The sequence below is a fragment of the Mastomys coucha genome, unplaced genomic scaffold (assembly GCF_008632895.1).
Source record: "Mastomys coucha isolate ucsf_1 unplaced genomic scaffold, UCSF_Mcou_1 pScaffold17, whole genome shotgun sequence".
Lineage (NCBI taxonomy): Eukaryota > Metazoa > Chordata > Mammalia > Rodentia > Muridae > Mastomys > Mastomys coucha.
Window position 1 is genome coordinate 33474175 of NW_022196899.1, and position 13799 is coordinate 33487973.

At 37.6% G+C, this 13799-nt stretch overlaps 2 non-coding genes across 2 annotated transcripts; one reads left to right on the forward strand and one right to left on the reverse strand.

The window, feature by feature from the left end:
• Nucleotides 1–753: 753 nt before the first annotated feature.
• On the reverse strand, nucleotides 754–816 carry LOC116095180. The gene has a single exon (XR_004120500.1). It is a non-coding gene; the product is annotated as a U7 small nuclear RNA (small nuclear RNA).
• Nucleotides 817–8010: 7194 nt separating this feature from the next.
• Nucleotides 8011–8172, forward strand: LOC116095161. Its single transcript, XR_004120483.1, has one exon. It is a non-coding gene; the product is annotated as a U1 spliceosomal RNA (small nuclear RNA).
• Nucleotides 8173–13799: the final 5627 nt, after the last annotated feature.

Below are 13799 nucleotides of genomic sequence, written 5' to 3' on the forward strand. Positions count from 1 at the left end.
ATTGTTTAAGTATTACTTTGATATGAAAAATCTTAAGAGAAATGATAATATGGGACTCTAGCATAAGCCTACTTGATTTTTAGATGTCTAATTAACATATCAAATGTTCTCATGTGCTTGCAGTCAGTCAAATCATCTTATCAAGCACTGCACAATAAAATAGCAATGATGAATAAATTACTTATTGTAATGGACATACTTATTTCTGCCTCTGACATATTTGACATACAAGCCTCTTTCTCTCTTTAACTCTATCACAGTCTACTTTACAGGCATGTCTAATCCTAATAAATATCATTTTTTCTTTGTATTTTCAGCATCATATTTTCCATAGACTGACAGCATAGTGAAAGGCTGCAAGCTAGAGAAATCTGATAATTCTTTTTCTTTATTTTGGTGAACTGATGATAAATTAAAGCTTAATTTATAACTCAACCTTAATTTTTGACTTTCTCCTTGGGGATAAAAATAATTTTCTTATTTAATTTGTGGTAATTGAGCTGATACCTGGATTCAATGACTATTAGATGGCTCTAGTAGCCCTGCCACTCCTGTGAACCACCAAGAAGTTTCTCTTACTCCCCTTCTCTTACTCCATCTTCTTTTTGGATGCTCTGCTGAGGAACTGCCTCAGCTTTGGAAAGGGTCTTGAGGAAGGGGTTTTTGGAAGCAGTGGAAGAAATGACTTAAAGTCAGTGATGAGTGCAGGATGACAGTTGTGTGGTCTGCTAGAGATAGCTCTCAAGGTAGCTTATGGGTTGTCTGACCAAAGTCAGAAAAACCTGCTAGAAAGATTCTAAAAGAGCTGTAATAGCTCACAGGATAGCTTTTGGGTTTCCAATCAGAGTCAGAAAACCTGCTAGGAAAAAATGTAAAAAAAAGCTGTGATAGCTGTATAGATAGCTCAGCTACTGAACACCAAAATCCAGTCTTTTATTTGCATATCAATTCAGTAATTTGTCCCAGATTCCCATTTGATTATCTTGTGAATCAGCATCTTAAGACCTTAGCCCCTTGATTCTTTTTTTAATTTTTATTTATTTATTTTTTTAGCCCCTTGATTCTTAGAAAAAGAATCAACAAGTACAATAAGTACATTTTTAACATAGCAAATCCTATATTGTTTGTTGGGCACAGAGCTTGTGGTTGCCAAATCTAGACATAGAGGCTATTTTTATGTGAAAAAGTGAGGTTTCTGATTTCTCCTTCACTACCTAAGCTTGGCTGTCATGGAACTTGCTCTGTAGACTGACCTTAAGCTCAGAGAACTCCCTGCCTTTGGATAAACAAACATTAAGGTAGCTGTGTTGGATCCTGTCCTGATATCACTACTCCCTCACTTCCTGGTACCTCTACTGCTTGAACCATGAGCCTTGTTTTTTAACTATTCCTTTCCCTATACTAACTCATTAATGCAGCTCTTTCTATTCTTTAAAATTTGTTCAGTTTATATTGCATCCTTATATTTTGCATAGTTGAGAAGTCTTGTTTATATATTCTTTTTCAGAGTTCTTTCCCACAGCCTTAGGGCTGTCCTGAAAGTTACAACATTACCACTTTACTAAGAACACCAGACACATTCTTACTTCCTGGACTCATGTTGCTTCTGTTTGTCATGGTGTCATTAACCTTGGCAGGGATAGTACTCCCTGGTAAACTTGAAAGAGAGAATATTCCAAGGAACATAAGAATATCTACATTATTATGCAAACAAGCCTTATGTCTACAGCAACCATAAGCACTCTGCCTAGCTGGCTCTGCTCCAGGGGCAAGAACTGTGTTATAGGGTCTTTTCTTTGGCCATGTTGGACCTGACAATGCTCCATTTCCACAGTTGGTATTTCAAAAGCCTTGTCATCATGATTTAACATCTTTCTAGTCATAGTTTCCTTGAGTATCATGTTATCAAGTGTAAGCAAGAAGTTTAGGCACTACTGCAGAAAGCAGATTCTCAAAGAGCCAACTTAAAATTTCCAAACACTCACTTTGTAGCAAGCAGTCCTAAGAGGGCTTGAGGTGATTCTCAACCTTCCTAACACTGCAACACTGTAATATAGCTCCACAAGTTGTGTGATCCCCAACCACAAAATTATTTAATTGCTATTTTATAATTCTAATTTTGCTACTATTATGAACAATAATATTTGATATGCAGTTTATCTGATGAGACCTACAGGTTGAGAACCACTGGCTTATAGAGAAATTAACTAAAGCATTGCCTGACCCTAACCTGACAACAAGCTAAAGAGTAAGTGGGAGTTAAATTCAATTAGCAAGCCCTACTTGGCCCCAACTATTGTTAATTGGTTTGATTATCTACCTCCTTTCTCAAACGCCCACCTTGATTTGGGGTTCACAGAGAATAACCTTTAACTATCTATCCCATTAAATCAATAATAATTAAATAATTTAATTATTGGATTGATCCTGGGATGTGTCCTGGATAGAACACTGTTTTCACGCTTGCCTCAATATAAGACCATTGACTCTAAAATTCTATGGGACTGTCCCCTTTTTCCATTCCCCATCTCAATGGTTCTTCTTGCAAGATACAATGGTTGTCTAGGCTTCAACAAAAGCTCCCCCTTGACTGTCTTCTGTGTCTTTTGATTGCTTAGGAATGTACGATCAGGAGACATCCTAGTCTTTGGCATCCTGTCCAGCTCCAAAATGATATTTCTATCTTACTAACAGCCTCTTTGTGTTTTGCAGTGACTAATTCCATGTTCCCAAGTCTCCTTCAGCTGACAAAGCCTCTTGGCACTATCAATTTTATCATTGAAGCTATTATGATATTAACATCATATTAAACAGTGAAAAACTAAGTGCAGACATTTTGTTTAAATATCAGGTAGCTGGGTTAATATGATGAATGAGAAGGAAAATGGGTCCAAAATGATCCAGTTGAGGTGGCCTTAATAGGCATGCTTATATAGACATTTCAGGTGATGAGAAACTGACAGGATATATATATATATATATATATATATACATATATATATATATATATATTTGAGAACCAGGAAAAAAAGAACTAAAGAGTTCTGCTCACTAAGTATTTATAATCTACTAGAGTTATCAAGACACACAAATAGGAAAGTGTTAATATCTTAGCTTTGTTGGTAGAACATTGGGAAATATGAAGAAAGCCATGTGTTTACTTCCTGGCCTTGCAAGAGCTGGGTGTGGGTGCACATACACTGGAAATCCCAGAATGTGGTACACAAAAGCAGAAGGTCAGAATGTCAATGTCATTCTTCCCCATCTTGCAAATGTTTGAGGCCAACTTGTGCTACATGTTTTTTCAAAACACAATGGCATAAAGAGAGTATCTAAATGATGCTCAAGACATATAGTTACTCTTACATATGTAAAATCTGAGTTGACAGTAATTAATAATAATACTAATAGTAATAAGTGTGATGATAATGCAAAAAGATGTTAGAAAGGTTTTCCAGAAGAGGAACATGGATACTACTAAAGGTAATATCCTCCTAGAAGATCAATTATAAGAGGCAGAGACACAGAGGTACAGGATATTTGATTATACCTGAACCTGAGATTGTGTTATTTACTGTAAAAATGTGTTTTTAGTTGTAGAGTGGCTCAACTCTAGCAAACACCTTATCCAAAAGCTTTCTGTTTATTGTAAGCAGAATTAAATAAAATCAACTGTAAATCAAAAGGCAGAATAAGCAACCATTTGTCATGGACTAAACATAGGGAGGAAAAAAATAGAGAAATAAGTAAAGGAAAGTCAGGAGGATGTATAGAGAGACACACAGGAAGTAGAAGGGAGGGACATTCAGTGTGAAGGGTTTTTAACATGGTGTAGACAAGAAGAACTGTCTCCTGGGATGACAGGTCTGGAAGAATGTCAGCTGGGTGCTTTCTCTGCCTCTCTGAGCTAGCAGGCTTTAACCCCAGCATCTGGCTCCCAAGTCTTTGTTGTTAATTTTTTTTAAAATGAGATTTTGTTGAAAAAAACAACACAGGACAAGAATAAGTCAAAGGTATGGTTATAGAGATGAAGTGGCCAGTAGTGAAAAAACATAAAACAGCAATTCTTCCTCAAACTTGAGTGCTTTCTTGTTTGCTTGCTTGATTGACATACCTCTTTGTTTTGAGAAACTCTCTTAAGCAATCAAAATGAAACCATGCATTGCTTTTTATCCTAGTATCTCAAATATGAGCAAACATCACTCTTACACCTGGGCAGAGATAATTGAAGTTAGTAGGCTATTAGAAACAACAGAACAAGGACATGAATTTGGGAACTGGGAGAAGTCAGCTTGGAAAATTAGGGGTTAGTTGTAAGGATAAATGGGGGGTAGGTATGGTGTTTCATATACAAAATTTTCAAGAATAAGTTAATAAGTATTTAAAAAAATAATAAACAACAGAAAACCCTAGTAACTTCTAAAATAAAGCAAATACAGTTTAGTAAAGTGTGTGAAAGACCTCTGTAAAAATAGAAGGTAAAGAAGATGGGAAATAAAAAAAAAACTGAATTAAGGAATCTATCAATTCAAGTGATATTAGGGTTTGTTTTAAGGAAAGAAATGATAGTTTAAAGAATAGTGATAAGAAATTATGTATTAAACCATTAATGTGTCAACTGAATAATATTTGTGTATATTGGGAAATGACTAGAGAAGAAGCCTTAATCTATTATTGAATTATGATAATCTAATTTAATAGGAGTAGAAATTAGGGCATCTTTATCTTCTATGGTTCATTTAAACAAGTATTTAACTCTGTAGTTCACCTGCTCCTAAAAAACACAAAAGTATAAAGCTAGGATGAAAATCCCCAGGGCTTTAGAATAGATTCTCAAGGACAATAAATAGTAGTAGTGTTTAATGCATGGAAAATTATATTATTTTCCAGGATAATATTTTCAAGTGTTTGGAAGAATTTATATAAGAACAACCTGGAAGGAAAGTCTTTGGATGGATAGTGAGCTGTCCGTCCAAAGGCAACTACAACCCTGTATTGTGAAATATGTCCTCTCCTATGCATCCAGATATGAGCATATGTGTTTGCAGATGTTTTACATAAAATTTATTGCATTAATATCTTCATCCACCATTTGATATGCAACAAGTAGTTAGCCCAAGCCTGGCAAGAATTTTGTTCCTGAGGAATAAACAGCATAGGAGACAGTGCTCATATAGCAAAAGGAAAAGAAATGAATTTTAGAGAGTGACACATGGACTGCGAAGACAATTTACCTAATTAAAGACGAACAAGGGCTGGAGAGAGGCCTCATTATTACAGTGCTTGCTCCAAAAGCATGAGGACCCCAGTTTATTCCCATCATACACAATAACGTCCACGCTGTATGTATGGTGGTGTACCTGGAACCCCAGTATTGGAGGATCCCTGAGTTTGCTAGCCAGTCATCCAGAAAGACCCTACCTCAAAAAATAAATTTGGACTGATTGAATATAACTCCTAGAGTCAAACTTTCTCATCAATATGAGGAAGTTTCCCACCCTCCACCTACACACACTTTTATAGCTTGCAGTAAGTTGATGCCCGAAGGCACCTTGCAAGTAAACATGTTGAGGTGACATGCACTTTCAAAACCATGTGTATACAGAACTTTCCTCCTACAGTTCTATGCAGGATTAGATAAAAAGTTCTGTATATTGCTTAGAGGAGTATGTTCCTAATACATAAGAAAAACAGGCCATCATAGAGCAGAGAGACTGTTGACTCTGAATTTTTGAGAAATTTTGAAGAAAGGAAATTATGGATACAAAAAAAGTCAGGGGCCAGAATAGGTGTTTGTAAGAAAACACATAAAAGCCAGACATAAGTCTGATTTGGTTGACACAAGGAGGAAAGGGAAGGTTTTGTAAGGTTTGCAGAAAACCTGGATATTCTGTAGGTCTCTCAAAGGAATGTAGATCCATTGACTGTCCAGAGTCTCACAAGAGCTACAATGTTCTCCTATTTATACAATTTCCACTTTGATCATGTAAGAACATAATCAAAGGAGGGTGAGAGAGAAATATGTTTCCCACAGAATGTAACAATGTAGGTAGATTATAAAGAGCTGTATTAGTTGGTAGCTCAAGAAATAGAGGAGTTTGCATATGTTTACTGCATGTGTTCATAGTTTCTTTATCCTTCCTGCTGGTTGCAAAGGTGCCATAGTGTCTTTTGTGACCATGAAGTTAGTCTCATCTTGGAACTTACCCATGTAATAAAACAAGCACACTAGATTCCTGACAGTCTTGTGTGATCAAAGTTATGACACCAGCTTCAGCCCTCTTGTCTTCATACTGTATCTGCAATAAAAATTACACTATTCATGATGTTTTGAGTATCTCTAACAGACATCCTCAGACAGAATTCTATGCACAGAAGGGCACAGTGTCTCCTCTTAGCAAGATGGAATAGTGTTACATATGTCTGAACTCTCAAAAATTAAAGTTTATTGCCTATCACATGTGCTTCAGCATCTCCCACTAATGTACATTTTATGTTTTCTGCCATAGTAGCAAAATAAGTGTATCCTATCCCAGCATGGTGTGCCCATTCCTACTTAGGACATGACCACAAACACACTCCAATTTCAAAGTCACGTGTATACAGGATTTCCTACAACAGATCTATCCAGGATTAACTAAAGTTCTGTAGGTTGCTTATGCAAACATGCTAATAATATTTAAGACAAAAGGCCATCATCAAGAGTGAGGGCACACAGCTGTTACCCATCCCCCAGAGGCAGATTTAAGAGGTACAGAACAGGGTCAAGGACAGCTGGGTCTGTAAAGTGACTTCCAGACTGGCCTCGATTTCACAGCAAGACATTGTCTTTATAAATTCTAAAAAATGCATAGTAGTGATTAAATAAATAAATAACAAGGAAAATTACCAGATCAATAATAACACGTGTGGTTTGGATGCAAATGGCTCTTTAGAAATGTAGCACTTGGAAGCTTGTCCTCAGCTGGTGGATCCAGTCAGAGAGATGGTAGAGTCCAGAGGTTTCTGATCTAACCAGTGGGTTACCCATGATTCATTCATAACATGATGCCATATCTGGACAGAAGAAATGGGGCCACTTCCTGCGAAGGTACGCAGTTTTCTCAGTCCCTTCCTCCTTCTCTTTCCTGGACTGTCAGTGAGAAGTGACATCTGCCATAGTCGCCTGTCACCATGATGTTTTCTTTCACCCAAAGCCCAAAGCATTGTGACCTGCTGCATCTGGACTAAAGGCTCTAAAACAATAACCGAAAGTAAGTCTCTCCTATTAAATATTGTCTATTAGGTATTTCTTCACAGCAGTGGAAAGTATAGTTAACACAATCACTGATATGAACATGCGTAAACTTATAAATGAAAAGTAACAGTGTTTAGAATTTTTCTTGACAAGTGTTAAATGGAGTAAAGGTATGTGTGAGAACAGAATCTATACTTTTATAATGCTATATTTAATATTCATTTTACATCTGTATGTCTGTTTCACATGGAACAGCACAAGTGCATCAAAGGCTGAGGACCACCTGAAGCACTCAGCTTCATCCTCTTCCAGATAGGTTTTGGATATCAACCACAGCTTACCAGTTTCCACTGCAACTTACCTCCTTACATGCTGCACATCTCACTGGCTCCACATCTTTCCTTTTAAATAACCATTAGAATATATTAAGTAATATCCTAACTCTGAGAAGAAAACTTAGGCTTTTCAAAAGCTGAGAACTAAACTCTCTGGTTTTTATCTAAAAATAACAAAATGGTGAAATCACTTAAAAAATAATAGCTGTGGGCTCAGTAGGTGCTCTCTCTCCTCTCTCTCTCTTTCTCTCTCTCTCTCTCTCTCTCTCTCTCTCTCTCTCTCTCTCTCTCTCTCTCTCTCTCTCTGGTGTGTGTGTGCAATAATTAAAGGAGAGGTTATGAATTAGGGAGGAAGTAGAAGGGCACAGAAGGGATTGGGAAAGTATAATGGAAGTGATGTAGATGCAGTATTCTCTTATGGAGTTCTTAAAACAATCGATGTTTACCTGACAGTGGGGATACCGTGATCATGAAGGTGGTTCTACCATGACAAGGCTTATCCAATGTATTATAGCTTGTTTGCCTCTATGATTCCCCAAATTCTGGAAACCCAACTGGATAACCTTTGGTAGCAGGGAACTGTTTTCAGATTGTTCTCTGATTAAAAAAAGGAAGGTAGGTAGATATGAAGGAATTAAAAAATGAAAAAGGAAGGAAGGAAAAGAATCAACATGTCTAAATAATCTTTTGCATAAACTTATTTTATGCAAAGTTGATTTTTCATAAATATTTGAGCAAATCAAAATTGCTCAACAGTTTTTCTCAAGGTTACTCAAGCCAAATGTTGTATGTGATATATCTTGTATATGATGAACATGGCTGAGGTTCATAATATTTGGATGCTTTGTGTTTTTCTTGGCCTTATCTACAATTTGTGTCAGCGTCCGAACAAGAAGGGAAATAAATAATTCTTTCCTCATTTCAGATATTTAAAGCCACGAGTGACCTTTGCGTCCATCGTTCTGGACTGGATGTCTGTCTTTCTCATGCAATTAGCATGCTGTGCTTATGGCATTCTCATCCCAGGTCTGTTTCAAGTTTATCTCAGACCCGGAAAAGCATGAGGTCCATGCTCTGACAATGCCAAGAACCTCACAGTCATTCTTTGGTCTAGACACTCTCTTCCTCTCAAGCTGCAGAGTAAACAAAGTCAAGTTTCCAGCTGCACTGACAAGGCACACAGACAAGGGGTGGGATGGTAAACAGACATGAGCATTTTCCTGTCATGGACAGTGCTAACACCCACAAGCATAGTTCCCACACCTTGAATGAGTTTCATGTGCCTAGTAAGAGACCAAGAATGGTGAGTTTGTGCCACTACGTAAAATGGATACAGAACACACAGCTCTTGAGATCTGTTCTAGACATTCATTGAATGTACATTCATTCGTTGTAGCTATAATGCAGCAGTATTTAAATCAGGCTCTGCCTAGAATCAGCACTCCTTGATGCTTTTCTGACATTGTTCCATTTGAGAGGAAAGAATAGAAATATAAACTGGAAAGAGTGAAATTCCCCTGAGTCTTTGTTAACTATGTGAAAGATGAAAGCCTGTGTGTCTGCAGAGTACAGAACTATGTCATTTTTTTCCATTAAATTATTAGCATTAAAATGTTAGCATATATCTCACAACAGATTGATTAAAAAAATAGCTGGTGGTTTGTATGAGACCATCAGAAACAGAAATAAATACCTGGCCCTTTCTCATGGAATTTCCTCTTTTAAACTTCATATTTAATAAATGCAGAATTCAAAATAAAGCATATATATGGACATATTGTGGATATAATTCTAACACATCTATATTTTGATGTTTCACTTAGCTGCATGTTAACAATAAGATAAATAGAGTTTTCTAGGAGAATGAATATATATATAATACATATATGTATATGTATGTGTATATATAAAATGTATAAAGAAGATGCAAAGATGGAAGGGATAAGGTAGAGTTGGGTGGAGAACTTGACTTGAATAATATCCAAATATTTGGTACACATCTATGATATTCCCAAAGTTTATAGTATATATAACTGCTATAATAGAGCATTTTCAAGTGACTATAATAACTGACCCTTCACTGGCTTTTCAATCTCTGCCTCTCTGCCTGGATTTCTTCACATATTTCCTATGATCATATTTTCAAAGAACACACCATCTTCCAAATTACCGTTTTAGATTCTACATTTGTGACTCCAAAGCAGGGATAGTTGCCAGTAAAGTAATGTACAATAAATAACAAAGTAAAATATGTAACCCATGATTTCTCAGTGAGTTTTGTATCTATTTATAATATATATTAATGCCTTGAAGAGCTTAAGTGACATTTATGATTCTAATAGGTGCTACAGTCGTTCAACAGAGGACAATTAAAGTTCCATTTTTAAAACCACTTCATATGTGGACAGTCTGTTCTGTCCAATTCCGAGTCAGATGTTCTGCTTTTAGTCACTAACTTGTAATTTTATTAGCAGCATTTTAGATGTTTTCTTCTGCTTCATTTTATACTTAATACTTCCTTTCATATTTTATTCTTTTATAAAATATCAAACAAAGTTGTGGTAGACTTAGGAAAAAAGACTGCAGTTCGTCTTCTGTGAGATAATCAACTATACTAATGCTTTCTTCTCCTTCTACCCTCCACAATGTCTAGCAACTGCCAAGCTAAACACTTCATTACAATCCAATAATGAGTGTAGCTTGTATGTTCCAAGAGTCACAGGATTTACTAGTTTATACAAAAAAGTTAATAGAAAATTGTGATTCTGTATTTTTTCTTTTAATTTTATGAATGTGCATATGAGGGAAGTGTAGGTACACAAATATTCAGGTGCCCATGGAGTCCAGAGGAGGGTGGCAGAGCCCCTGCAGCTGGAGGTAGAGGTGGTTGTGAGCTTTCTGTAGTGGATGACAGGAGCAAACCTGGGTTTTCTGTAAGAGCAGCACATACTATAACCATTGTCCCGACTTTCTAGCTCCTCAAGTCATTTCTTTTCTTGTTTAATGAGAAATTTGAAGGGGAAAGAACAGCTTTAATATGATGATATTTTTATACTCTGAAGATGTATTGAATGGCTTTATGTCAACTTGACATAAGCTAAAGTCATCTGAGAGGAAGAAAACGAAATAGGAAAATGCCTCCATAAGATCAGGTCATTAGCTGGTTGTATGGAGGACATTCTCTTAGTTAGCAGTTGATAGGGGAGAGCCCTAACCACTGTGAGTGGTACTATTCCTGGGCTGGTGGTCCTAGGTTCTAAAACAAAGCAGGCTGAGCAATCTAGTAAGCAACACTACTCCATAACCTCTGTATCAGCTTCTGCATGCGGGTTCCTGTCCTATTTGAGTTCAAGCCCTGACTTCTTTCCATGATGACCAGTGATGTGGAAATTTAATCCAAATAAATGCTTTCTTCTCCAACTCGTTTTTTGTTCATGGTGTTAGATTGCAGTATAAAACCTAAGACAGAAGATGACAATATAAATAGAAATTGAATTTCAAATTAAATTTTGAAAGTAGCCTAAATTCCCATAGCTTTAAAGATCTCACCAACCAATGGAGTACTACGCAGCTTTTGAAAACAATGACTTCAAGAAATTCTTAGGCAAATGGATGGATCTAGAAAATAATCTGAGTGAGGTAACCCAATCACAAAAGAACATACATAGTATGCACTCACATATATGTGGATATTATTCCAGAAGCTCAGAATACCCAAGTACAATTCACAGACCACATGAAGCTCAAGAATAATGAAGACCAAAGTGCATATGCTTAGATCCTTCTTAGAAAGGGGAACAAAATACTCCTGGAAACAAGTATGGAAATAAAGTATGGGCAGAGACTGAAGGAAAGGCCACCCAAGACTGCCCCCACCTGAGGATCCATCATATATAAAGTCACCAAACCCAGACACTATTGTGGATGCTAAGAAGTGCATGCTGACAGGAGCCTGATATAGCTGTCTCCTGAGAGGCTTTTCCAGAGCCTGACAAATACAGAGGCAGATACTACCAGCCAACCATTTGACTGATCATGGGTTCCCCAATGGAGGAGTTAGATAAAAGACTGAAGGACCTGAAGGGGTTTGCAACCCCATAGGGAGAACAACAATATGAACCAAGCAGACCCCCCAGAGCTCCCAGGGGTCAAACCACCAACCAAAAAGTGCACATGGAGGGACCCATGGCTCCAGCTGCATATATAGCATAGGATGACTTTGTTGGCCATCAATGAGAGAAGAGGCCCTTGGTCCTATGAAGGTTCGATGTCACAGTGTAGGGGAATATGAGGGTAGGAGGGTGGGGGAGCACCCTCATAGAAGCAGGGTGAGGCAGATAGATTGGGGGTTTCCAGGGTGGGGACTGGGAAAATATAATACTTGAAATGCAAATAAAGAAAATATCCAATAAAAATATTTAAAAAAAGAAAAGATCTCACCAACCTGTAACTCCATCTTCAAGGCATCTGAATCCATCTTCCTGGACACCTACACTCACAGGCACACAACTCCAAACAGATGTACTTCACTATAAAGTATGCAGATGGCACAGCCTGAAAGTCTGTATCTTTGAAAGTCCATCAAGGGAAGCTTGTATGCCTCACTGTGGCTCGGTAGCTAATGAACATTGGATTCTGAAAACAGAAAATTTCTTGAATTATCAATTAAAGAATTTCCATCTTACTCTTGATAACTTTCAAATTCACCACATATCAAATCTGCCATATTTCTCACATGTCATTCATTGAATAAATTGAAACAATAAAATACTTCACTTGGGCCATTTTCTCTCCAGTGAGTTTCTAAGACTGGCAGCCAGCTGGGAGGCTCAGGCCCCACAAGTCCCAGGGGAGCTGCAGGGCGGCAAGGACAGGATCCTCTCAGCTTCCGGGTGACAGAGGTGGATCAGCATCCTTCTCTGCCCCTTCCTTGCAAGTGGAGGGCCTACCTCCAGGGAGCGCCTTAACCCAGAGACTCAGGTGAGAGCCGCCATCTTCTCTCTGGTGAGTTTGTAAGACAGGAGCAGTCAGCCGGGAGGCACAGGCCCTACGAGTCGCAGGGGTCTTGCAGGGCCGCAGGGACAGTACAAGCTCTAGTCAGAGACACTAAGAATATCTAACACCAAAAATCAAGAGATGGCGAAAGTCAAACACAAGAATCCTATCAACAGAAACCAAGACTACTTGGCTTCATCAGAACCTAGTACTCCCACTGCAGCAAGTCCTGGATATCCCAAAACACCGGAAAAGCAAGAATTGGATCTAAAATCATATCTCACAATGCTGATAGAGGAACTTAAGAAGGACCTGAATAACTCCCTTAAAGAAATACAGGAGAATACAGGTAAAGAGGCACATGCCCTTAAAGAGGAAACAAAAAATCCCATAAAGAATTACAGGAGATCACAAGTAAACAAGTAGAAGCACTTAAAGAGCAAACTCAAAAATCCCTTAAGGAATTGCAGGAAAACACAAACAAACAGGTGAAGGAATTAAGTAAAACCATCCAGGACCTAAAAATGGAAGTCAAAACAATAAAGAAATCACAAAAGAGACAACTCTGGAATTAGAAATCTTAGGTAAGAAGTCAGGAAACATAGATGCAAGCATCACTAATGCAAAACAAGAGACAGAAGAGAGAATCTCAGGAGTAGAAGATAACATAGACAACATTGAGAGAACAGTCAAAGAAAATGCAAAAAGCAAAAAGACCCTAATCCAAAACATCCAGGAAATCCAAGACACAATGAGAAGACCAAATCTAAGGATAATAAGAATAGAAGAAAGTGAAGACCTCCAACTTAAAGGGCCAGTAAATATCTTCAACAAAATTATAGAAGAAAACTTCCCTAACCTAAAGAAAGAGATACCCATGATCATACAAGAAGCCTATAGAACCCCAAATTGACGGGACCAGAATAGTCAAAGCACCAAATGCACAAAACAAAGAAAGAACACTAAAAGCAGTAAGGGAAAAAGGTCAAGTAACATGTAAAGGCAGGCCTATCAGAATTACACCAGACTTCTCACCAGAGACTATGAAAGCTAGAAGATCCTGGACAGATGTCATACAGATCCTAAGAGAACACAAATGCCAGCCCAGACTTCTATACCCAGCAAAACTCTCAATCACCATAGATGGAGAAACCAAAGTATCCCATGCAATCCCCATCAAAATTCCAACTCAATTCTTCACAGAATTAGAAAGAGCAATTTGCAGATTCATC